Raw genomic sequence first — 24,736 nt, 5'->3', positions numbered from 1 at the left:
GCCCAGCCTGTGAGACTGTGTGAGAGGAAGGAGGGGCTGTCAGAAAGGGGGAAAAGAGATAGAGAGAGAGAGGAGACACAGGGGAGAAGAGATGTAGCTGGGGACTGGGAGTGGGAGCTTCCTCCCAGGCTCCCCCAGCAGTCCCTGGAAGTCTGAGCATGGTGACTGCACCAGGGCAAGGAATGTGTGCCCTGGATGAGTGTCACGGGCACTAGGAGTCTTTACCCAGGGATCACCAGGTGATAAGCTTACCAGAGCAGTATAGGTGGTAATATGGTACTCTGGTAGCGGGGTGATCAAGGAACAGGAGACAGCAGATGATAGAGATGCTCGGGAAAGTCTATGACTAGCAGCACTGGTAATATATATGCAGTAATACACGAGGAACTGAATGGACAAAGGACACGTGAGGGTAGTCAGTGGTCTGCGGTAGCAAGTTGTACCACTGCTATAGTGAGGAGGAATGTCCAACAGAAACGAGGAGGTGATGAGAGTCAGCGGTCTGCGTTTAGCAAGTTGTACCGCTGTCTGGGTGAAGGAATGGGATCCAGGTGAAGGTATCCGGGAAGTCAGTGGTCTGCGTTAGCAAGTTGTACCACTGCTATGTGAGAGGACACTGGAACAGGTGACACTGGAAACAGGAATCAGTGGTCTGCCTCTAGCAAGTTGTACCACTGAATATATATGTGAGGAGGAGCACGGGGAGAGACTGCAATACAGAGGATACACGGGCACCTTGAACTTGATCCACAATGACATGCACAATATAGTAATGACTGAACAGCACTGCAATAATACAAAGTCATAGAAACTATCCGGGCAAAAGATAACACAGTCAATGATGGCAAAAGTCTCAGCGGATAGTAAGCTCCAGAGGAGAACAACTCAGTCCAGCAAGATATGCAATACACCAGCACAGTCAATGAGAAGTATGCATACCGTGGTTCAGGAGCAGGCTGTCAGACAGGAGTGCAGAGATACCTGAACGGCTGGAGGCCGGCAGGATGCGAAGTCCCTGGAGGGTGAAGCGGTAATCAAGTAGGTGCAGCGCACAGGTAGGTAGACCAGCAGGGGAACAAATACTCAGGAAGCAGTAGTATGTAGAACTGGACTCCTGGAGGACCCTGAAGAGTAGCGATGGTCTAGACGAGATGAAAGCAGTGAGGCGCAGATCCGATGCAGACTGGCGAGTAGAGACCAGCAGGAACACTGAGAAGCACGGAGAGCGGATCAGCTGCTGCAGACACGAGTAGAACTGAGGAGTAGCAGCCAGCAGGACTCTGCAGGTACACGGAGGTAGCGGATAGCAACCAGCAGGTGCAGCCACGATGAAACACGGGAGAGTAGAGCTGAGCTGGAAATGTTGAGCACGGAGAGCAGCGGATAGGAATCAGTTGTAGCAGTCTCGAGGAAACACGGGAGAGTTGAGATGAGCTGAAGACTGTAGCGCACGGAGGCAGCAGATAGGAATCAGCCAAACAGTCACGATGAAACACAGGAGAGTTGAAGTGGTCTGAGGACTGTAGTGCACGGAGGCAGCGGATAGGAATCAGCAACAGTCACGATGAAACACAGCAGAGTTGAAGTGGTCTGAAGACTGTAGTGCACGGAGGCAGCGGATAGGAATCAGCTAACAGTCACGATGAAACACAGGAGAGTTGAAGTGGTCTGGAAACCACAGGAGTAGAAGTGGTCTGGAAACCACAGGAATCAGCAGCGCTGAATACACGAGGAAACACAGGAACACCTTCAGAGGCTCATGGGGAATGAGACTCCAAGATCAGGCAACGAGGTATGGACAGCAGGTGCTTTAAATAGGGAGTGTTGCCTGATCAGCCAATTAAGTTAAAGGAACAGGTACTGAAGGTTTTGAAAGGGCTGCGCATGCGCAGACCCTCAGGATGGTGGACAGCCACGGTTCCTAAACACACGGGAAGAAGCACTCACAGTCTGGTGAGTGACAGTACCCCCCCTTTTAAAGGTGGGCACAGAACGCCTGGAACCGGGCTTGTCCGGATTTTTGGAATAAAACTTCTTAAGAAGAGCTGGGGCGTTGAGATCTTCAGCTTTGATCCATGAACGCTCCTCAGGACCAAAGCCCTTCCAATGAACGAGGAAACGGAGAACTCCTCGCGAAATTTTTGCGTCCAATGCGCAGACCCTCAGGATGGTGGACGGCCACGGTTCCTAAACACACGGGAAGAAGCACTCACAGTCTGGTGAGTGACAATGAGGGGGAGAACTCCATGTCACTATGGAGAACCCAAGGTAGAGGGGGACACTTCGCATGGAAGAGACCCTGGAGGAGGGTAGCTACAAGAGGCATTGTAGCTGTATTGTCAGATCCTGAGGCTGAGAGTTGTTATGTGCGTATTGTCGCTAACCAATAACGATTGTCGAACCTCGATTTGTGTTTCCAAAGCACAAAGATTTATTCGCAATTAGTAGAATAAAAATGCTCAAGCGAAGTAATAGTAAATACAGACGTTACTTATAGCAGGCGATCTGGATCCAGTGCAGTCATTCAATCCTGAAGTCTGGGGACAAGATGTCTGCACTCTGGATCACAAGCTGCTGCTTATATACACAATCAAATACAGTAATACAATGAAGATGGTATAGCTTGCATCTATTGGTCCAGGTCTCAGGAATGTCCAAGGGGTTGTCAATCATTGGCTGGTTCATCCTAAGGAATCCAAAGGAGGGGGTCATCTCTGCAGGGGGTATGCTCTGCTCTTCCCGCCAAGATTCCTTAGTCTTAAGTAGTTCATAATTCCCTATCATTCATAACTTGTGTATGCGATTCCCTCGCAGAGTGAACCAAACATGATGTTATTCCTTCAACCCGTTCCATGTATTTCACTAATATGCATGTAACTCTGATATAACATATAAATACTACTATATTTCGACATAACTGACTATGTGTTGCAACTACCATTAATGTGTACTATTTTATAAGTATGCGTGTTTGTGCGAATGTATGGTAAAAGACCAATTACTGTTGCTGCCACGTGTAGTGGATGCGTACGCCCTTTCACGCCGTAGCGTGCCCTTGTACGTCGATGTGTACCGTACGCATCTTTTCAGACAAAGACAACCAAGTTTGCAAGACTTTAATTGAAATGACTTTATCCAATTTGCTGACTTCGACAGCTCCACCCTTTGATAGTGTAATAAACTATCACCCAATCACCGTTTCAAGTTCAGGATTATACAATACTTCTTCACAGACCATGATCTCGGTATCTGGTACCACCCTTTCAGTCTCTTTCTCAGTGTTACTCCTATGAGACCGTTTTCCACACTTCAACACAGTAGGAACACATTTGACAACTAAACCAATTGCTAAGATGACACCCAGTATAAGGAGAAGGAGCTAACCTACACTAGCAACCATTTCCTGTACCCACTCCCCCAGACCGGAGAACCATTTCACAGGGTTCAACCACGAGAACCAACCCGCCACCTTTTCCCCGACCTCATATAACGAAGAATTATAGCTCTTTCGAAATTCCCATTTCAGCTGTAAAATTGCATCCATCTTCCGGTCTATAACCTCTTTAGGGTCATCCGTATTATTAGTAATGTACGTGCAACATTTGACACCGAACTGGGTGGCCAGTGTCACACAGTACCCACCAGTAATAGAGGTGAGATAATTTAAAGTACCAGTCTATGTTGCACCAACTCCTTCTTGTACGCTTGTAGCTCCCTTCCAGTATACCTGAAAGTGTCATCATACATCTCGGTGATATTATCTATTAATTTGGCTAGGTCTTGGATATATTTAAAGTTTAATGTTCCCCGAGCGGTCCTGGTGAGATCTAGAGCAACCATAACTTGTAAACCAGCAGTTTCACTAATCAATTTTGTAGCTATGGGTTCCTCACCAGGAATCATATTTCTCTTACCACGGTGTTCATACTGTGTGTGTGTATGTATGGTGGTGATGTAGTCTTGTGAATACCAACCATTTCTTCATGAGTAATAGTCATGATTTCAGGAACCAGTTTAGCTAAGAAACACAAGCCCTTGGAACTCGGAGTCACCCAGGAATAAGCTTTCCTCCCACAAACAAAATACACATCATCAGGGAGAACATAAGGAGCAGTATGTCCATGAATTATATCACACAGAGTTTTGATAAAACTACCCATGCCCAGTGTCTCCATTTGTTCTAGACACGTGTCGGCATTAATGACATTTTTACATTTATCTGTAGAGACTTTTCCAATGGATATCTTATGTTTGGTTATATGCCCTAATTTGTGACCTCCATCAACATTCCTGCCTAGTAGTGACCTTGTGAGTCTCCCTCTAAAATGAGTGTGGCGAGCCATTGTCTGATCTGATAGGTTAGCCTCCCAATTCTCCAAGCGCTTTGCATGAGATATGTTTAGGCACAGCAAAGATCTGCCTATGGAGTATTGTCGAAGCGTCAGACTAGGGGACCTAGTGTTATTGTACCTCTCGTCTATGGGCCTCCCACCCCTCAATTCGAGTACTTCAGATATGTTTAGAGGGAATGGCACTAGTCCTATATTATGCTGCCCTTGAGGCACGTGAGAGCACACCCAACACTCGGTTTGGTTTAGCACCTTACCCACCAGGGAGTGATAATCCTCCAAAGGATGCCCGCCTATATTCAGAGTACTGGGGGACTGGCATCGTTGGATGCATCTCTCTTCAACTAGGGAGTCGCAGAACTTGCAGATACAATACTCATCAGACAATAGCCCCTCACACTGCCTCCGAGTTCCTGAGCTAGCAGACCTTTTCATAACCCCTGGACCAAGTTTGATAATGGGCTGCTCTGAGTATCCTATTAACTTTTCTTCGGCCTCCATTTCATCCGTATCACTCCCAGAACTCTCCTCCGTCCTCCATCCTCCTTCACAAAAATAGAATGTCCTAGAAAGAGTAAAAACAAGGAAAATCCTGGAACAAAAGAAAAACAAAAACCGCCACTCCATTGCTGGAAAGATAATTCTGAGGCAACGTCTCTGGTTCAGGTGTCTCGACTGCAGGCTTTAGGTCTCCCGGAACAGGCTCACAAGTGACAGCTCTGTGTCGTCGGTCTTAGTTTTATCTTGCACTTTCTCCGGATTATGGACTCTCCTGCAGTGGGTGGAATGGACCCAAGTGTCTCTCTCTGCAACCTTCAGTGATGTAGTACTGGTCAGCAGCACTTGGTATGGGCCTTACCAACGGTCTGTTAAACAACCTGAACGTAAGAAATTGCGGATCATAACATAGTCTCCAGGTTCAACATCATGACAGTTCGTTTCTGGCATACCAGGTGACAGCATTTTTAGTTTTTGTTGTTGTTGTTTTAGCTGTCTACTCATTCTTATAAGATATTGTACAGTCACTTCATTATTACACTTCAAGTCGTCTTGTGGACTCACTATCAAATGAGGTTGTCGTCCGAACAGTATCTCAAAGAGGGACAGATTAAGAGGAGGTCTAGGAGTGGTTCGAATGCTATGGAGGACCAATGGCAAAGCCTCAGGCCATGCCAACCCAGTTTCAGCCATTATCTTATCCAGCTTGTTCTTTATAGTACCGTTTACTCTCTCCACCTTACCACTGACTTGTGGTCGGTAAGGGGTGTGAAGTCTGCTACTGATTCCCATGAGTTTACACATATTTTGGAAGATATCACCAGTAAAATAGGAACCCCTATCACTTTCAATGATTCTAGGGATACCGAACCTACACACAAAGTCTTGTACAATTTTCTTTGCAGTGAACACAGCAGTATTAGTGGCTGCCGGATATGCTTCTACCCAACCGGAAAACACATCAATACACACTAACACATACTTTAAATTCCTGCACGGTGGTAATTGGATATAGTCAATTTGTATAACCTGGAAAGGTCCGTCTGTAGGATGGATGTGTGATGGCTCAGTTGGAATAGTTTTCCCAACATTTTTCCTCAAACAAGTAAGACATGACATTGCTTTTATTAAAGTAATTCTATCGTTTTAAAATAAGCATTGCCCAATCAATTGGATGTGTGTCCAAAGCACATGGTGGTTTATTTTAGCAGATGTAAATAGTCAACAATTCAATACATTATTATATTATGATACAGTACAGTACAGCACAGCCAATACCAAAAGATAAGTACATACCAATGCAATCGCTTGCGCACGCTGCGCAACCACGGGACCCGATGGACAATATTCTGTATAGAATATTGTGTCAGAGTTGACTGAGGCCCCAGTGAGATGCAGCTAATATATATACAGTCAGTGTTTCATTGTGAACAATAGAGATGACGTAGATTGTTTCTATAGGTCCAGACGTTGGGTGGGTCCAGACCAGACAGGTAATAGGTTGATTCAATCTAAGGAATCCAAAGGTGGGGGTCTTCTCTCCAGGGGGTCTGCTCCTTTTCATAGCCAGTATCATACAAAGGTTTACTCTCTAATATCAATAACTAAAGTATGCAATGTGCGATCTCTTCGCCGACTGCACCGGACAGCTGCTGATGATTAGGGCTTCAATATGATATCAGGCATGACACCTTTCCTATTACCTAAACCTTTAATAACACTACACTGTACATATAATCACTATATATATATATATATATATATATATATATATATACTAATAATAAACCGGATACTATCTGCTCCTGAATTACAGTGTAACAGAACCAATATGAAATTATATAAATAACTAACTGTTGTAATTGTGTGTGCGTGCGTATTTTACCGTGCGAACGCACCACACCACGTAACACGTGGCGTACGCTTCGCAATACGCACGGCAAACCAATATTAAACCAATATACTTTCGTTCATCCAATTATACGACTTCAACAGTCCACCCTTTGATAGTATAATAAACTATCACCTTAAAGATGTTATAAGCAGGATCTCAGTACCACGTTTCATTGTTATGTAATACAAATCCCCCTTGGTGTATGTCCACGCTGTTTGTAGATATAAACAAGTTATCATGAGAGAGTCTTAATCCTCTAAACGACTTCTTCTTTTACTATAAACCGTACACTTCTGGAGCTTGGAGATAACCTTTTGTATGCCCTTCAAGGGTGCAATAAAACACTTAATACATTATTTGGAAAGGTACATGGTACAGTAGAACGTGTATCAGCTATACAGAATTCTCTACTACAGTTCTTCAAGTTTAACAGGTTCTTCTGTCCAACGCATGTCTTTAAGCTCAGTATACATTTAAACACTTCATGTTCATCAATAGCATCATCCTATGTCTATCAATAATGTCATATGCAATCTCCTTCAGCTTGCGTTAATATACACACATCTAATAATGTCACCAGTTCTTTTCATCAACACTTGTGGGCGGGCTATTGTCTGTTCGTTCTTCCCAGTCTCTCAATACTCAGATTTAACAGTGATCGGCTTGCAAAGCATTGGGAGACTTCAGAATAAAGGACCTAGGTGTCCTACTTTTTCCCCTAGTGACCTCCCACCCATAGTTCGGGTACCTCAAGAATATTTAGTGGAAAGAGAACTAATCCTACTTGATATAATCACTGAGGCACGCGTGAGCACGCCCAGCACTTTGTTTGGTCTAAAACCTTACCCTCCCAAGAATGATAATCATTCTCAAGGATGCCTGCTCAAGTCCGAATATTACTGGACTGGCATCGCTGGGTGTGTCTCTTTTTAACTATGGGGTCGCCGTACTTACGGACGTAATGCTACTCAGACAATAGCCCCTCGCATGTTCACCTTTTTAAAACTAAAACAATACAACGAAAAACAAACAAAACATAGATTTGTTAGCTGTCACATAAAACCCTGTTGTCTATTTGACAGCTATGTTCTCCCTGGTGTGACAGCCCTGTATGGTTGTGCGTGTATGTGTGGACCTTACTAGCAGCTACTTCAGTTGGTAACTGTGTCACTGTCTAAAGTCCTCTATGTAGTGTCCTAATCATGTGCTGGTATTGCTATAAAACGATTTCTCAGTCACCTCAACATCGCCCTCTAGACAAGAAAAATGCTAAAGACCAATGTATATCAATCGATTTTCCCTCTGCCAACTCACATGTCATTCTTAGTACCTCATATTCAGCTACTTGACTAGGTGGGAAAGGCAAAGGGGTCTATTTCTATAACACTTTCTTCAAATATAACAGTATCCAGTACATGTCTGTCTAACAGTGAAAAATAGAAAACATGAAAATTCTACATTTTCTAGGGTTTCACATTATGTCGTATCTTGTGGTAAAAAAATCCTACTCCAATGTTCTATACAGAGATGCATATCTGTATGCCTAACCTCTAGCATTCTTCTGTCCTCCTGTCCTGCCCACCCTTTGTGCATCCATATAAAGGCACATTTTTGTACAGGAGGCACGTCCCAAAACAAAAAAAAAACAAAACAGATATGCAATCTATAACACATGAATCGTATTTCCACAACAGAACCTTTCTGCTTAAAATCAGCAGTTTCTATACACATGAAAACAAAACCCGTTTCTGTAACTCATGTCAATCTAGTGTGTGTATCTCTGAATTTGTCTAATGTAAAAAAAAAAAAATATGTTTTAGCCCCAATGTTGAGACTGTGTCTGATTTTATCTCTACCAGAGCAGAGAGAGAGAGAGAGAGAGAGAGAGAGTGAGAGAGAGATAGAGAGAGAGAGAGGTAGAGAGAGAGAGAGGGAGAGATAGAGAGAGAGAGGGAGAGATAGAGAGAGGGTGGTAGAGAGAGAGAGAGAGAGGGAGGGGGTAGAGAGAGAGAGAGGTAGAGAGAGGGAGAGAGAGATAGAGAGAGAGAGAGAGGTAGGGGGAGAGACTAGCATTTGTGTAAAGAATGAGAAAATAGGAAAGCAATGAATGATGGGAATACAAAAATTTGAATACAAACATACATGTAGAAAGGGAGATTTTTTTTTAATTTTTTTTACAACAAAATGACAGCTGGATTGGACTCTGACTCTATGGGGAAATGGCTGTATTCATTCCACTGCTCCCCTTAGCTATTTGCTAACTATGACCCCTCCCCATACTTGACTAGGGGGTCTTAACAGTGCAATCTAGTGTCGTCCGTCATTTGTTCATTAAGAACTCGGTATCTCATTGACTACATACCTTTTCAACTGACTTTTCTAACTTATGATAGAGAAATGTAAAAATTTACTCTTAGTGACTCATATTTTCTCTGAAATACATAAAACAATATTTTGGAACAAAGTATGTACATACTTCATTGTTGGATAATGATTCTCAGCCAAACAAATTATCATGAGACACTGCAGCCTAAAACAAAAGAGTGTTCCAATTGTCTATTGTTAATTTGTCTTTCAAGAGTGATTCTTCTATTTCTCTATCTCCCCTTTTGATTACTAAGTCTATACTCCTTTTGTGTCCCCTTTACCTGTGAGAAGAAAAACAAGATAGTTATCTCAAAACAGCAAACACAACAAACATTTCTATTCTTTGCCATCGGCTAGCAATTTAGGAAAACAAACATTTCACAACATAAATGAACAAACAAAATCAACAAAGATTACTTTTAAAAAAATAAGTTTCTTTCTACATTTTGCACCTTAAGGCTCACCACAGATTAACTCTAGAGTCGGCTATATTTCTCCCCCAGAATATTAGTTGTTACAGAGTGTGCAATCAATTAAAGGGGAACCTCTGAGAGAAGTGTACGCCTCCTTTGTGGATGTCTATGTGATTTCCAACCCAGGTATCCATTCTTCTCTCTACACAGTTCCTACTCATGTGTCCCTTCTTATGGCAGTAGAAGCACGTCCCTGTCATGTCTGCACAATGTTTTGCTAGGTGTCCTATTTTATTGCCTTGAAAACACTTGCTCAACTCGTGTTGTTTCTCTTCCTTTTTACAATCTTTCCTAATGTGTCCTTCTTCTCTGAAATTGTAACATCTCACTATTCTGGGTTTTCTGTTATGTGGGTTGTATTCTGGTGGTCGTGTGTGCAGTCCCTCTAGTGCTGGGATACTTATCATCATTACCCTATCACTTAGTGTCTCTTTCTGTTTGTTTATACTTTTATCATGTTCTATAGCTGACTCCCTGAGAGCACTTACAGTGGTTCCTTTCCAGTATGGTAATGAAGTTTGCATCCTTCTTTTCAAGTTTTCCCTGAGGCCATCCATTAGAACTTTAACAGCAACCTCTCTGTAATATGGATTATCTTTTATGTCTGGTACCCCAGTATATTTGCCCATTGCTATCAGAGCTCTGCAAAAATAGTCTGTTGCATTTTCACTATCTTTTTGCCGGATACTAAAAATTTTACTTCAGTCCACTATCACTGGGAAATATATAGCCAACTGTGTGATTATATGTCTAATATTGTCCTGATTATCATCCTCGGTTAAGGATTCATCCTCCTCCAACATACAATCATTAATGAACTTTTGTATATCAGTATTGAGAGGAAGACAGGTCTTCAATAATACTCGCCAATCGTTATTAGTTGGCTCATACACATTACCATAATATCTAATAAACTGCTGACATTTGGTCAAATCTTTCCTAGGATCAGGGAAATCAGACAAAATTGAAAATGTTTCAGACCTAGTGCATGGATCATGCTTTGCTACATGTTTTAAGGGAACATCACTATTCCTGTCTGCTTTCCCATTGGGAACTGCTGCTGTGCAGACAGGATGTAAGTCTACCAAATCACTAAAACTAGTTGCTGAAATTGCTGCTGCAGTACAATGGATGTCTCCCCCTGTGTTAACCTTTTCATCATTCTCACCACTTTCAGCAGCTGCCCCTGCTGGTGGGACCGTTCCTCTTCTTTGTCCTGAAACATTATTTTTAACGTTACTTAAAACAACATACAACTTACTAGTTACAGTTTTTACATTTTTGGTATTGGCTGTACTTTCCGCCCCAACCGAATTTATCGGGGGCGTGTTTGCTCTCAGTTCGCCACGCTTTGCAACGCACACTTCCGGAATGCTTGTTTCCGGTACGCTTACTTCCGCTGAACACGTGTTTTTCCTTACACTCACTTCCGCTGTGCGTTCGCTGCTCTGCCACGTGCTACCTTCCATTTGCCACGATTTTAAACAATGATTATGTGCATTTCTCACTTTCGTTGACTTAATCAACCGTACTTTATCTTTTACGGTATTTAGTACCTCTGCATTAAAACTCCCTGTTGTTGGGAAAGGCCTATCACAATCTTTGGTCATTTCGACCCACGTGTCACAATACACAGTTGCGTATGCACCATATTTTGCACACATGAGAAATCTCGCTGACTCAATAAGACCTTCCTTAGGCAGTAAATTGGCAATCTCTAGCGTATGCCTAGCACCCATGTTGAACAATATAATTTCTACCCGGAACACAGACACACCGCAATGCTCTGTTCCTTCCGGCCAAATGTGAAATACAGACACACCGCAATGCTCTGTTTTTTCCACCAAATAATTTCAACTCTGTTGCTATACTCACCGCTAGAGATCTATAATGCTCGGTGAACGTATTTCCTTTAGCCGCGTTCACTCGCTTTGCTCGCACCAGGCGAGGATCCCTAATACAGAAATATCACTGTGGGCCCCAAGGGCTATCAGCTCCTCGATACCCTGGCTCAACCACAAAAATCTGCTGAGTTTATTATCGCTGGGAGCGCAAGTTGATACAATCAACCTTCCTTTCCAGTATAATTCCTCCTAGCTGCTTCACCAATTCGCACTAACGGTGCGATTGGATCGCACTGCCTACCAATACTAATTATTAGCAAACCTTGCGATCTATTGGTAGTGCTTTTGCGAAACTTGGTTTTCGCATTCGGTATACCTGCCCTGTATACCGTCCTTCAGTTGGGCAATCCGCCTTGTCAGACAGCAACTGAGCACCTCAACAATAAACAGTGTATCTATGTTACAAAATCGCACACTATACACCTTTTCTGCGCAGAAAATTGAAAGTTCCCAACAACCGTAATAATGTCTCAGAGGCTTTCACAAGTAATTATACTATGCATATAATAACTATCAAAACAATTGTTCAACCACGTGGCAAATCTACCGGAAGTTTGCGTACGCACAGCAGGAAGTACACATACGCTCAGCAATGCAATACACTTTAAAACGTAAAACGACAATAAAAAGAAACATTTTTCTTTCTTGTCCCTAGATTCTAATTAGCGTTCCTTCAGTCTATGCAACAACGGACATTCGGTTTCGCAACACACAGTGAACCACAGGTATTAGACGCATTACGTTCTTTCCTGCTTTATGCGACGCGTCCGTCAATCCACCCTTTGTTGAGGAACCGAATATCGTAAGCGTTGCATACCTGCCGGTAACGTAACTCCTAACTCAAGAGCCCCCAAATTATTAAAGTAATTCTATCGTTTTAAAATAAGCATTGCCCAATCAATTGGATGTGTGTCCAAAGCACATGGTGGTTTATTTTAGCAGATGTAAATAGTCAACAATTCAATACATTATTATATTATGATACAGTACAGTACAGCACAGCCAATACCAAAAGATAAGTACATACCAATGCAATCGCTTGCGCACGCTGCGCAACCACGGGACCCGATGGACAATATTCTGTATAGAATATTGTGTCAGAGTTGACTGAGGCCCCAGTGAGATGCAGCTAATATATATACAGTCAGTGTTTCATTGTGAACAATAGAGATGACGTAGATTGTTTCTATAGGTCCAGACGTTGGGTGGGTCCAGACCAGACAGGTAATAGGTTGATTCAATCTAAGGAATCCAAAGGTGGGGGTCTTCTCTCCAGGGGGTCTGCTCCTTTTCATAGCCAGTATCATACAAAGGTTTACTCTCTAATATCAATAACTAAAGTATGCAATGTGCGATCTCTTCGCCGACTGCACCGGACAGCTGCTGATGATTAGGGCTTCAATATGATATCAGGCATTACACCTTTCCTATTACCTAAACCTTTAATAACACTACACTGTACATATAATCACTATATATATATTTAGTTATTTATACAATACTGTGTTGAGCGCCAGTGTTTACATCTTGTCTGCTACATATATATATATATATATAGACTAATAATAAACGGGATACTATCTGCTCATGAATTACAGTGTAACAGAACCAATATGAAATTAAATAAATAACTAACTGTTGTAATGCGAGTGTGTGCGTGCGTATTTTACCGTGCGAACGCACCACGCCACGTAAGACATGGCGTACGCTTCGCAATATGCACGGCAAACCAATATTAAACCAATATACTTTCGTTCATCCAATTATACGACTTCAACACTTTCTTACCAGCCTGAGAGGAAAATCCGGGAGCACACCAGTATGCTCTCACCAGTTTGCACATACCTTCTTTACCCAGGTGAGTCAGGCCGTGTGCTGCTTCAGCCAGGCTTGGATAGTATGTTCGGGGAGCTACAGGCTTACCTTGTCCATCCCTCCAGAGTCCTGAGGACTCTTGACCACATCCTTTCGCCTTCCAGACCGCCCTTTCCTGCAGGGAACACAAATCTTGCATTTCAATTAATTTCTGCATGTCTAATATCTGAAAAACCATCATAGTCTCTGTCGATACAGCCATAGGTTGCCCTGCTGCCCATTTAGCAGCTTCGTCTGGGCTGTTGTTGCCCAATGACACTGGGTCTTCTTCAAAGGTATGGGCTTTGCACTTTATGACGGCTACTGTTCTGGGTAACTGTATCGCTGTCAGAAGTCCTTTTATGTGTTGTGAGTGTGCCACTGGTGTACCTGCTGCTGTCGTAAAGTTTCTAAGACGCCAAAGGGCCCCAAAATCGTGCACTACCCCGAAGGCGTACCTAGAGTCAGTATATATTTTGGCTGATTTACCCTCTGCCATTTCACACGCTCTCCTTAGTGCCACTAGTTCCGCCACCTGCGCTGAGTGAGGTGGACCAAGGGGTTCAGCTTCTACCACATCCTGATCGTCTACAACAATGTAACCAGTACATAGCTCTCCTGTCTCTGTCTGTCTATGGCAACTTCCGTCTGTATAAAACGTAAAATCTACATTTTCTAAGGGGGTGTCACGTATGTCGGGCCTTGCAGTAAAGGTCTGATTCAGGTGTTCCATACAGTCATGCGTGTCAGTATTCTTGCCTAACTCATCATCAACCAGGGTCTCCTCACCTCCCACCCTTTGTGTCTCTAGAGACACATACGGAAGGTATGTAGCTGGATTTAAGGTGCTACATCGTTTGATGGTGATGTTTGAGGGTGCCATCAGAGCTAGTTCCCACTTTGTGAATCTAGCTGAAGAAACATGTCTGGTTTGGGCTGAATTTAACAGAGCTGATACAGCATTGGGTGTATAGATAGTTGAATTATGTCCTAATACTACGTCCTCGCTCTTACTCACCAGAAGAGCCATTGCTGCTACACTTCTGAGACATGTTGGGAGTGTTCTTGCCACATTGTTTAATTGTGCACTGTAGTATGCTACCGGTCTGCTAGCGTCACCATGTTTCTGTGCGAGGACACCTGCTGCACAACCATCAGCTACTGTACAAAATAGCTCAAAAGGCTTTTCATAATCAGGTATTCCCAATGCAGGTGCTCTAGTCAGACTATCTTTAAGATTAAAGAACGCTTGCTCTGACTCTTCTGTATGTACAACACGTTCTGGTTTTGAGGAAGAGACTAGCTACTGCAATGGTAATGCCAGAATAGAAAAACCTGGGATCCAGGATCTATAGTATCCACACATCCCTAAGAATGTACGAATCTGCTTCTGGCTCTGCAGCAGAGTCATGTGTTTTATGGCCTCAATTCTGTCGGTTGTCAGGTGTCTTAGCCCCTTAGTGAGGCAGTGTCCTAAGTATTTGACCTTAGTCTGACATGGCTGTAATTTATCCTTTGCCACCTTGTGCCCTGTTTGTGAAAGATGAAGCAACAACAATTTAGTATCATGTAAACATGACATATAAGAATCAGAGCAAAACAGCAAATCGTCCACATATTGAATTAGAACAGACCCATTGTGGGGTTGAAAGGATTGCAAACAGTCATGTAAGGCTTGGGAGAAAATACTGGGGCTGTCAATGAACCCCTGGGGTAGTCTGGTCCATGTGTATTGCACCCCCCTGTAGGAGACTGCAAAAAGGTATTGGCAGTCAGGGTGAAGAAGGACTGAGAAGAAAGCAGAACATAGATCAATGACAGTAAAATGACTGGCAGACGGTGGAATCTGCATGAGGATGACAGCTGGATTCGGTACTACGGGGAATTGGCTCTAAACAACTTTATTAATTCCCCTTAAGTCCTGGACTAATCTATAGCCTCTCCCCCCATTCTTCTTCACAGGGAAAATGGGACTATTTGCTGTACTGGCTGTACGAATTAAAATCCCTTGTTGTAACAGCCTCTCAATAACAGGATATACCCCTAGTTCCACCTCCGGTTTTAATGGATACTGTGGGATTTTTGGAGCTATCCTACCACTTTTTAGATTGACCATGACAGGGGCTACATTTGCCATCAGTCCAGTGTCCTGTCTATCTCTGGTCCATAGGGAACCTGGTATTTCCAGCAACATCCCCTTTACTTGAGATGGACTTTGTTCTCCAACAGGAGAGTGTAATATTAACCTTTGAGGGGTGTCCAATATATCCTGTACCTCATGTGCGACCTTCTCCGGTATATCTAAGAACACACCATCAGAAGTACAGTATATGACACATCCCATTTTACATAACAAGTCTCTCCCTAGCAAGTTAGTAGGAGCCGCTGCAGCCAAGAGAAACGAATGCTTAGTATGCAGAGGCCCAATAGTAACTTCAGCAGGTTTAGTTAGAGGATAATGTAACACTTTTCCCATTACCCCCATAGCTGGAATGGTTTTACTGGTCACCTGTAGATTGAAAGGAGAGGTTATCACAGATCGGGCCGCCCCTGTATCCACAAGAAAAGTTTGTTTCCTACCAGCTATGTCAACTATCATTTTTGGTTCTTCACTCTGACTCTCAGTTAACCTCACTGGCTGTAGACTACAGGTATGACCTGACCCCTAGCGCTGACTATTGATTTCCCGCGCAGCATTTGCTGCTGTAATATGCGGGGGTAAATGTGAGTCTTCTAGTCTATGTGAATCCCTCCTTGGAGGATATCTATGTGACCCACCCCTCTGTGTATTGAGTCTTTCCTTTTTAAAATCTCTTATGTAATGTCCTTCCTCGTTACAGTTGAAACACCTGATCACTTTAGGTTTCTTGTTATATGGGTTGTATGCTGGTGGTCGTGTATGCACCCCTTCTAGAGCCTGTATACTTACCGTTATTAACCTATCACTTTTCTCTTCCCTTTTTCTAAAAAGGTTTTTGTCATGCTCCACAGCAGACTCCCTAAGAGAGTCTACCGTGACACCTCTCCAATTAGGTAATGTGGTTTGTACTCTCGTCTTTAAATTTTCTCTAAGGCCATCCATCAGTACTCCTACAGCTACCTCTCTGTGATGTGGGTCCTCACTTATGTTGGATATCCCATAAACCGTGTTATCGCTGCTATAGTTGTAGTAAAGTAATCTGCTGCTGTTTCACTATCCTTTTGTTTAATGGTGAAAATCTTACTCCAATTTACTACTACTGGAAAATAGATGGCTAAGTGTTTGACAATTTGTTCTATATTCTTTTGGTTAATCTCATCAGTCAAGGTGTCATCTTCCTCCAACAAACAATCTTCAATGAATTTTTGTATGTTAGTATTGGGAGGAAGACACGCCCTCAACACTACACGCCAATCCTTATTGGTTGGTTCGTGGGCATTTCCTAAGTCTTTAACAAATTTCTGACACTTAGCCAACTCTTTTCTAGGATCTGGGAATTCAGTCATAATGGAACGTAATTCTGATCTAGTCCAGGGACAATGCATTGTAACATTTCTTGAAGGAACTACACCATCCTTATCCGGTTTCCCATTGGGAACTGATATTGTGCGGACTGGGAACGCACCCTCTGGCACACTGACTTTAGGGGACACTACAGGATTTGCTGGTTCTAGATTTAGAACGCTTTCACTCATAGTGATCACGCTAATCTCACCTATCTCAGCCATTTTCTCATACTTGCGCTGAGCCTCTAGTACATTAACGGCATGGGCAATGGCCGAAATCACAGTTGGTTCATCTTCATTTTCAGATACACTTGATTTAAACTGGCTTAAAACAGGATACAACTTAGCAATTTTTCTATTTTCAGTTTTAACAACGGCTGTACTTACCCCTCCCGCCACATAAGGTGGCGGGGGCGCGCTTGCGCTGAGTTCGCCACGCTTCTCAACGGTTACATCCGCCTTGCGCGCGCTTTTCGCCATGCCTACTTCCGGTTTGCATTCGCTGCTCTGCCACTTGTTACCTTCCATTTGCCACAATTTTAAACAATCATTATGTTTATTCCTCACTTTCGTTGAGGTAATCAACCATACTTTATCTTTTACAGTATTTAGTACCTCTGCATTAAAACTTCCTATTGTTGGGAAAGGCCTATCACAAGCTTTGGTCATCTTGACCCACGTGTCACAATACACAATTGCGTATGCACCATATTTCTTACACATGAGAAACCTTGCTGAACCAATAGGGCCTTCCTTAGGCAGTACACTGACCATCTCTAGCGTATGCTTAGCACCCATGTTGAACAATATACCTTCTACCCGGAACACAGACACACCGCAGTGCTCTGTTCCTTTCCGGCTAACAATTCCAACTCTGTTGCTACAATCCCAGCTAGAGATCTTTAATGCTCGGTGAATGTATTTCCTTTAGCCGCGTTCACTCGCTTTTCTCGCACCCGGCGAGGATCCCTAATACAGTAATATCACTGTGGGCCCCAAGGGCTATCAGTTCCTCGATACCCTGGCTCAACCACAAAAATCTGTTGAGTTTATTATAACTGGGAGAACAAAGTCGATACAATCAACCAGCCTTTCCAATATAATTCTTCCTAGCTGCTTCACCAATTCGCACTAACGGTGCGGTTAGATCGCACTGCCTACCAATACTAATTATTAGCAAACCTTGCGATCTATTGGTAGCGCTTTGCGAAAACCCAGTTTTCGCATTCGGTATACCTGCCCTGTATACCGTCCTTCAGTTGGGCAATCCGCCTCGTCAGACAGCAACTGAGCACAATGAATAATGAATAGTGTATCTACGTTACAACATCACACACTATACACCTTTTCTGCGCAGAAAATCAAAAGTTCCCAACAACAGTAATAATATCTCAGAGGCTTTCACAAGTAATTATACTATGCATGTATAATAACTATCAAAACGATTGTTTAACCACGTGGAAAATCTACCGGAAGTTCGCGTACGCACAGCAGGAAATACACATACGCTAAGCAATGCAATACAGTTAAAACGCACAATGACAGAAAAAAGAAACAGTTTTCTCTTTTGTCCCTAGGTTCTAGTTAGCGTGCCCTAGATAATGCAAAACGGACATTCGGTTTCAAAACACAGAGTAAAATTCAGGTTTTGAACACCATGCGTTCTTACCCGTTTATGACGCGTCTCCACCCTTTGTTGTGGAACCGAAATCCGTTGGTCTTGCGTATCATCGGCAACGAAACCTCCAAAGCTCACGAGCCCCCAAATTGTTATGTGCGTATTGTCGCTAACCAATAACGATTGTCGAACCTCGATTTGTGTTTCCACAGCACAAATATTTATTCGCAATAAGTAGAAAATGCTCAAGCAAAGTAATAGTAAATACAGGCGTTACTTATCGCAGGCGCTCTGGATCCAGTGCAGTCATTCAATCCTGAAGTCTGGGGACAAGATGTCTGCACTCTGGATCACAAGCTGCTGCTTATATACACAATCAAATACAGTAATACAATGAAGATGGTATAGCTTGCATCTATTGGTCCAGGTCTCAGGAATGTCCAAGGGGTTGTCAATCATTGGCTGGTTCATCCTAAGGAATCCAAAGGAGGGGGTCATCTCTGCAGGGGGTATGCTCTGCTCTTCCCGCCAAGATTCCTTAGTCTTAAGTAGTTCATAATTCCCTATCATTCATAACTTGCGTATGCACTCTACGATTCCCTCGCAGAGTGAACCAAACAGTAGGATATGTAACAAGGTTCATTATGATACCACTCATGATGTTATTCCTTCAATCCGTTCCGTGTATTTCACTAATATGCATGTAACTCTGATATAACATATAAATACTACTATATTTCGACATAACTGACTATGTGTTGCAACTACCATTAATGTGTACTATTTTATAAGTATGCGTGTTTGTGCGAATGTATGGTAAAAGACCAATTACTGTTGCTGCCACGTGTAGTGGATGCGTACGCCTTTTCACGCCGTAGCGTGCCCTTGTACGTCGATGCGTACCGTACGCATGTTTTCAGACAAAGACAACCAAGTTTGCTAGACTTTAATTGAAATGACTTTATCCAATTTGCTGACTTCGACAGAGTACACAGAGTGAAGTGTCAGAGCACAGGAGACATTATCCCCGCAGAGGAGGGATGAGCTGCAGTTGAGAGGTACTCAGCGTGTGTCAGAGCTGCATGGAGAAGAAGCTGCCTGTTAGCATCCATGTGAGTGCCCCTGCAGAGGAGGGTGATCTGCAGTGAGTATGGAGTGTAAGAGACCTATGATTTATGTTATTTAACATCTGGATAACATTAAGAATTGTGCAGAAGGAGTAATAAGATATTTGCAACCATATTCGTATTGCTCATTAAGAACTGTGCTGGAGAGAGTAAGGAGATGTATATATTTTTCTTTATTGCTGCAACCATTATGATTATCGTGCTGGAGGAAGAGGAGTGTAAATAAAAGTTCAGTTTATCATAGAGATGGTCTGGCGCCCAAATTATTGTGACTTCTATTACACTGCACCAACGTGACATCACCTGTGTCCCACTAACTACAGAGAAACACCTGCATGTGCAGGGACCCCCTGATCATCTACACCCATGCCCATCAGCTAGCCAGGGCTTGAGAAGGAGGTGCACTGTGTACCCTTTGCACCCCACAATACACACAGTGACAGGGGGGTTACATAATGGCGCCCAACGTGGGGCTCAAGCACAACAGATGGAGAAAGTGCTTGCAGGACATAGGAACTGAGTGCAGTGTGCTCAGCCGGAGTAACACCCTTGGGACATTATGTCTGACCGTCTCTAGGTGCCCAGGAGACTAAGGGTAATGAGGAGAAGGTGAAGCAAGTTGTTTGCTGAGTAGTTCTGTCCGGGACAGTATATGGAGCAGCAGTGTGCTTGTTGCTGAGACTTGTAGTGCCACTTATCCCAGCTGAGTGGGAAGCAAAAGAAGAAAAGGTTCAACATGTGAGGTGTAATTACAATACAGTCTGTATATTGCCTTTCCTGAGGATTTGGGGAAGCAAAGTGAGGCAGGCTGTGCAATGTGACATCTGTATATTGCCCTTCCAGAGGATTAGGGGGAGCAAAGAAAGGCAGATCGTCCACGTTAGAAAGAGGGGGAAGGCAACCCCGCTGGTCAAATGCCACCCCTGCATATATTGCTGATATGTGACTTGGGGAGATGTATTTGTTGGGAGGGGCCCATGAGAGCCACCTGTCTCTTTTTGACCCAGGAAGGGGGGAGACATGGGCAGGCACGGGCAGGTGCTACATTGCTTTGGCAAAAAGCCACATTTGAATGTACATTGAAAAAAAACAAAACAGGACACCTGTGACTCACATGTTTACATCCATTGGGAGTGTTGTGGGGTATGCAATGTGAAATGTTTTTTGTATTCATACTGCCATTGTATTGCTATGCTGTATTCACTTTACACTGTGATTTTTCATGCAATAGTGATGTAGAAAAGTTTACATGTGTGTGTGCATATGTGAGTTAGGTGTGAGATTAGCCAGGCAGCCCCACTAAGTGTAGTTTAGGGTGCCCAGCTAATCGGGGGAGAATGTAACACCCCCCCTAGTGGTGTTCTATTAAAACCCTGCACTTCAGTGAATACAGGAGGGGTCACCTAGAGGGTAAGCTAGAAGTTTATAAAAATTTATATAAACTGGTTACCATGGTGATAACCCAGCCCAGCCTGTGAGACTGAGTGAGAGGAAGGAGGGGCTGCCATTAAGGGGGGGGATAGAGAAGAGAGACACAAGAGGAGAGAGAGATAGAGACAGGAGAGGAGAGATGGTAGCTGGGGACCTGGGAGAGTGTGGGGTGGAAGCTCCAGGATCCCCCAGCATTGCCTGGAAGTCTGAGCGTGGTGACTGAGCCAGGGCAAGAAATGTGTGCCCTGGATGAGGGGGAGAACTCCATGTCACTATAGAGAACCCAAGAGAGAGGGGACACTTTGCATGGAAGAGACCCTGGAGTAGGGTTGCAACAAGAGGCATGGTAGCTGTATTGTCAGACCCTGAGGCTGAGAGAACACAGAGAAGTGTCAGAGCCCACAGGAGACATCATTCCGCAGAGGAGGGGTGAGCTGCAGTTGAGAGGTACACAGAGTGTGTCAGAGCTGCATGGAGAAAAAGCTGCCTGCCTGTTAGCATCCATGTGAGTGCCCCTGCAGAAAGGGTGATCTGCAAGACATGTGATTTATGTTATATAACATCTGGATAACATTAAGAACTGTGCAGGAGTAATAAGATATTTGCAACCATATTCGTATTGCTCATTAAGAACTGTGCTGGAGAGAGTGAGGAGCTGTATATATTTTTCTTTATTGCTGCAACCATTATGATTATCGTGCTGGAGGAAGAGGAGTGTAAATAAAAGTTCAGTTTATCATAGAGATGGTCTGGCGCCCAAATTATTGTGACTTTTACACTGCATTACAAAGTGACATTACCTGTGTACCACTAACTACAGAGAAACACCTGCATGTGCAGGGACCCCCTGATCATTTGCACCCATGCCCATCAGCTAGCCAGGGCTTGAGGAGGAGGTGCACTGTGTACCCATTGCACCCCACATTACACAGAGTGACAGGGGTTACATTATATTCACTAAATATGGGCTAGAATTCGTGAGTGCAAGGATTGTATTTCATTCCAAAACAATGAATATGGGTCATTACCATATATGGATTAATATATCCCACAATTCCTCCAACATAAATGTGAAATAGTTGGGAGTAGTTTCTATGTAGTTTAGAAGGGGTTATACACCACATGTATAAGCTATATACATTTTTTTTTATTTGCAATACCACATGTGGAGCTAGTTCTAGCTGAGTCCCATATGAAAATTTGGCTAGGAAACTTGTCAATATGCTGCCATTAATTGTAAATCTAGGACACAATTTTATCTCCCACTGACTTCCCTCTGTGTAACAGAAGGATAATTACAGGTAGAGCTGTTCCAGAATAAATGCGACTCGCGATATGTTTCGATTTCCACTGTCAATTACAACATATATATTTGTCTGGGGTAAAGAGATATTATTTGGGAATTCAGTTTCTAAACCATAACTTTATCCGCAACAGCCCATTAGCCGGTGAAGGCGGCCATGTTATGGATGGTATGTTGCAAATTACGTCTGACGTGTCCTGCTAGGGCTCCACAAGGCCTGGCAGGGGCGAGGGTAACATACTACTCAGACACGCCCACCGGGATACGCGTAATTGTGCGCGGTACATTCCGGGAAGTGTAGTCCTGGAGTCGCTCTTCCTGTTGTTGCAACAAAGTCTAAACGGCGATTCCCAGCATCCCCTGCGCGCTCGACACCTTTGGTCTGTGGCAGCACCTCGCTTTCAACAGAGTCTGCGCTGATCATATGAGGAGGAGAGAACCATCTGCAGACGCCAGGTGAGAGGACACTGCCGTGATAACGGCGGCACCGGGATGTGTGGATATTATGGCCGCCCCCAGGTCTGTGCCAACTGCGTTATACCTGATGGCCGCCATCTTCCTTCCTGGGTTTTTCCCGCCGTACGCTCGCGGCTCCTAGCTGATAGTTTGGCCGTGTCGATTACGTCTTAATGCACCCAAATCTTATTTCCGTCGTCCGTTAATATTGGAATTATGAACATATTTGTTTTAAGGATAGTAATACACAGTATACTACATAGATGTGTGCCCATTGTATAGCTGTATAGTCTGCTAGGCTCTCGGTAAGCCACGGATGAGTAGGGGCAAAGGGCACTGCTGATTGTATCAGGGCAGTGGGGGAGGGGATGGACTCTGCACGGGGTTATGTGTATAAAATCGAGCAACCCTTGCCTAAATTTCCACAGTGGTTATATACTTCGTGTGTTTAAACAAAAAAAAAAACACATTGATGCGCTACATATTCTTAGCTGTCATCAGTTTTGTTTGAATTTTTTGTTGTTCCATTTTTCTCCTTTTTTATGCTATACAAATACGTTCATGACTTGGAGTAATCAAAATAGTTATAGACTCATTGTTAATGTGACTCTTAATAGCATTTTTGTTATGTTTAATTTAAGAGAATTTCCCTACTCTGGAACTTCACCCTTTCTCACCACATTTTTATTTCTTGACTACGATTAAACCTAGCTAGTAAGGGTTGCATAATAAGTAACTTGTCTACAGTGCTGTGTAATATGTTTGTGCTATATAAAAAGAAGCAAACAATAAAGGGAGGGGACTTGGGTTTAAAACATTCAGATATATTTACTGCACTGGTACAGTGGTTGGCATCGCTGCCTCACATTGCTGGGCCTTGTATTCGATTTCAACCAGGGCCCTACCTGTGTGATGTTTGTGTGCTCTCCCCATTTTTCTGTGGGTTTCCTCCTGAAGTTCAAAAAAAATAATGACAGGTTAATTGGCTTCTGACAAAATGGCCCTAGTGAGTGTGTGTTATATAGGGGATTTAGACTGTAAGCTTCAATGAGGCAGGGACCGATGTCAATGATTACAAATTCTCTGTACCACATTGTGTAATATGATAGGTGTTATATAGATGTTAATATCAAGTCAATATTGCGTAATAACTTCTCCACAGAAGCATTGGTAGGTGGAAATAAATCTGTATGCATGAGTGGTACACCTAATGAGCACTGGAGTTCTGTCCCCCAGCCAACCTAATCCTTCTTTACGCTATGTACAAACTGGTGTTCGCGATTCATTTTAATTTATTGCATGTTAAAATTTAATTTAATCCAGACTTGTATGTAAACATTTCATTGTGTTTACAATCTGCTCCCGTTATGCTGAATGTAAGTTTACAGTGAAATAGATGAAGAAGCTTTAAACACATTGTGGCACACAAGTTTAACACACACAAAAACATTAATGTGCGATGACTCTTATTTTCACATCCTTTTACATGAGCTTAATTTACGTTAGGCAACTTTACATAATTTTAACACGTGTGTATGTAACCTTAAAAGTAGAAAGAAAATGCAAAAACTTGCTGGTAGACTTACTAAAAAAAGATTCTCTCCTTATACACAGTGGCGAAGTGGTTAGCACTTCTGCCTCACAGCGCCAGGGTCATGAGTTCAATTCCCGACCATGGCCTTATCTGTGTGGAGTTTGTATGTTCTCCCCGTGTTTGCGTGGGTTACCTCCGGGTGCTCCGGTTTCCTCACACACTCCAAAAACATACTGGTAGGTTAATTGGCTGCTATTAAAAATTGACCCTAGTGTCTCTCTCTGTCTGTGTGTATGTTAGGGAATTTAGACTGTAAGCTCCAATGGGGCAGGGACTGATGTGAGTGAGTTCTCTGTACAGCGCTGCGGAATCAGTGGCGCTATATAAATAAATGATGATGATACATCTGGAAGCTAAAAATGATGCTGCTGTGCTAAAAAAA

The 24,736-nt window shown here is 43.2% G+C and overlaps 1 protein-coding gene across 5 annotated transcripts in view; it reads left to right on the top strand.

Moving 5' to 3' along the window:
• The first annotated feature begins 22,604 nt into the window (after positions 1-22,604).
• THRAP3 (thyroid hormone receptor associated protein 3) overlaps positions 22,605-24,736 on the top strand; it is a 45,236-nt gene continuing 43,104 nt past the window's right edge. For 4 of the 5 annotated variants that reach the window (XM_075195450.1, XM_075195449.1, XM_075195448.1 and 1 more), the window contains exon 1: positions 22,606-22,760. The gene's annotated coding sequence lies outside the window, so the exon portion shown is untranslated. Of the gene's footprint in view, positions 22,761-24,736 lie in introns of all 5 variants that reach the window. The other variant, XM_075195451.1, reaches the window with a different exon arrangement.

The sequence above is a fragment of the Mixophyes fleayi genome, chromosome 2 (assembly GCF_038048845.1).
Source record: "Mixophyes fleayi isolate aMixFle1 chromosome 2, aMixFle1.hap1, whole genome shotgun sequence".
Lineage (NCBI taxonomy): Eukaryota > Metazoa > Chordata > Amphibia > Anura > Limnodynastidae > Mixophyes > Mixophyes fleayi.
The sequence above is the reverse complement of the archived record's forward strand: the minus strand, read 5'-3'. Positions and strand labels throughout refer to the sequence as shown.